This window comes from Pteropus vampyrus, unplaced genomic scaffold (genome assembly GCF_000151845.1).
Source record: "Pteropus vampyrus isolate Shadow unplaced genomic scaffold, Pvam_2.0 Scaffold737, whole genome shotgun sequence".
Taxonomy (NCBI): Eukaryota; Metazoa; Chordata; class Mammalia; order Chiroptera; family Pteropodidae; genus Pteropus; species Pteropus vampyrus.
Genome location: NW_011889518.1, coordinates 23482 through 26533, shown reverse-complemented (window position 1 = coordinate 26533; position 3052 = coordinate 23482). Strand labels below are relative to the sequence as shown.

Sequence of the window (3052 nt, the reverse complement as noted above, 5' to 3'; positions counted from 1 at the left end):
AAATTTATTTTACTGGATTCTATAAAAAGTTTATTTTTAATATTTATTATTTAAAATACAAAAAATAAATTAATTAATAGACTCAGTTGATGAACTTCTTAAGGAGTTCTTACTCAATTTTTATTTTTCAGCATGTAGAACAGTATCTGACATATATATACCTGGTACTCAATCAATATTTGTTGAATGAATTAATGTTAGCTTAAAAATGCCATATATTGGTAATGCTTCCTAATTGCAGTAAATCTTTTACATTTTATTAATTGCAGTCAAAAAGTTTTTAATGCAGTAGATCATACACTTTGATTCTTGCACTGGCATTTTAAGGTTTATCTATTCAAAAGATAGGATTAATCACTCAATTCAGTTACTGGTTCGAGAACAGAGTTTAGAAATGGCTAATTAGAGAAGAGAGTTTAGAAATGGCTAATTAAAGATTTGTATCAGATATGATTTAAAAGAAATCTATTTAATTAAAAAATATGTGAATATCTTCCCATGATTCATCACCATTACTTTATGAAACATATTTATTCTGAAGCAGAGACCCTGCATTAAGAGGTCTTATTATTGAATCTTCTAGGACTGCATACTTCTGAGAATTGAAAGATTGCTCATTAATATTAAGTTTCCTTATAGCTCCAGTGGTATATAAAGCAGAGGTGACCATGGAAGACTGTGCCACTGAGTCCATAGCACACCTACTACATAAAGCTACTCTACTAAGACCAAGAGACATAGCAACCTTACCTAATACATAGAAACAAACACAAGAAGGCTGCCAAAATGAGGAGACAAAGAAACATGTTCCAAATGAAAGAACAAAACAAATCGCCAGAAAAATGGAGACAAGCAATCTACAGATGCAGAGTTCAAAACACTTGTTATAAGGGTGCTTAATGAACTTAGAGGAAGAATAGATGAACTCAGTAATAACTTCAACAAAGAGATAGAAACATAAAAATGGAGATCGAGAACATGAAAAGGAACCAGTCAGAAATGAAGAATACAATATTTGAGATGAAGAGTATATTAGAAAGAATTAATAGAGTGGATAAAATGGAGGACTGAATCAGTGACATAGAGGATGGGGTCGTGGAAGGCACCCAATCAAAACAGCAATATAAAAAAGGAATCTAAAAAATGAAGATAGTTTAAGGAGCCTCGGAGACAACATCAAGCGTAATAACATTCACATCATAGAGGTAACAGAAGGAGAAGAGGGAGAGCAAGGAATTGAAAACCTATTTGAAGAAGTAATGATGAAAAACTATCCTAACCTGGTGAAGGAAATAGACATACAATCCCAGGAAGTTCAGAGAGTCCCAGACAAGATGATCCCAAAGAGGCCCACACCAAGACACATAATAATTAAAATGTCAAAGACTTAAGACAAAGAGAGAATTTTAAAAGCAGCAAGAGAAGAGCAATTAGTTACCTACAAGTGAGGTCTCATAAGTCTGTTAGCTGATTTCTCAATGGAAACTTTGTAGGCCAGAAGAGATTGGCAAGAAATATTCAAAGTGATGAAGAACAAGGATCTCCAACTAAGTTTACTCTAACCAGCAAAACTATCATGTAGAATCCAAGGACAGATAAAGAGTGTCCCAGACCAAACAAACAAATAAATAAAGCTAAAGGTCTTCATCATCACCAAGCAAGTATTATGGGAAATGTTAGAGGGACTTCTTTGAGAAGAAGAAGGAAAAAAAAAATATATGAATAATAAATGGAAATAACTACTTATCTAGCAACAATTACTTAAATGCAAATGGGTTAAATGCTCCAATCAAAAGACATAGGGTGGCTGAATGAATAAGACCCTTGCATATGCTGCCTACAAGAGACTCACTTCAGGTGTAAAGACACGCGGATTGAAAGACATGGACTGAAAGTGAAGAGATGGAAAAAGATATTTCATGAAAATGGGAACAAGCAAACAAAAAAGCTAGAGTAGCAATACTTATCCCAGACTAGATAGATTTTAAAACAAAGGCTATAACAAAAGATAAAGAAGGACTCAGTTAAATACACTTCTGAGTATTTATCTGAAGAAACTCAAAACACTGCTTTGAAGTGTAATGTGAATCCATATATTCCTTGCAGCATTATTTACAGTAGCCACGATATGGAGTCATCCTGGGATGGTACTCAGCCATAAAAAAGAATGAAATTGTCTACAGCCATGCTACCCTGAATAAGCCCGATCTTGTCTAATCTCAGAAGCTAAGCAGGGTCAGGCCTGGTTAGTACTTGGATGGAAGACCACCTAGGAAGACCAGGAGCTGTAGGTGTAAAAAATAGAAAAGTAAGGAATTGTAAACTGACAAGGTCCTTGCAATCTGTGAGGCTGACCAAGAGTTGCCTCGCCTAAAATATTAAAAAAAAAAAAGAAAAGAATTAAATCTTGCCATCTGCAACAACATGGATGGACTTTGAGAGTACTGTACAAGTCAGACAGAGAAAGACAAATGTTAAATGGAATCTAGAGAGGAGGATAAGCAAACAACAGAAACAAGCTTATAGATGCAAAGAGCATTTTGATAGATGTCAGATTGGGAAGTGATGGGATAGGTAGAAGGGGATTAAGAGTTACAAATCGATAGTTACAAAATAGCCATGAAAGCCATGAAAATGTAGAGTATATCACGGAGAATATAGACTTCTTAGGACCAGTTGGTTTGCAAATGAGAAGCATGACTCCGACTGAGTCCTTAACCATCTCTATGAATTGGCTAACCCTGGGAGGGGCAGCCTCTCCGTGGCCAAAATTCTTTTAAAGATGTCAGAACATCAAAAAGTACAAAAATAGAAAACATGATTAATACAAATAGAAATATAAGTGCACGTTTACTAGCTCTTCAGACATAACATGAAGATGGAAACCAAGAGTAAGTTTATATCATTATAATCATTAGCATCTAAGTTAATACTGTTCCCACTAATATTACTTAGTTTATTAATAAAGCACTTCATATTATGCTTTCCATAAAGAATATTTTAATGTATTGTGAACAATGCTTAAACATTGTTATGACAAGGTATATTGGAT

General features: G+C 34.2%; 1 pseudogene; it reads left to right on the top strand.

Moving 5' to 3' along the window:
* Nucleotides 1-2175: 2175 nt before the first annotated feature.
* Nucleotides 2176-2294, top strand: LOC111734039 (annotated as a pseudogene).
* Nucleotides 2295-3052: the final 758 nt, after the last annotated feature.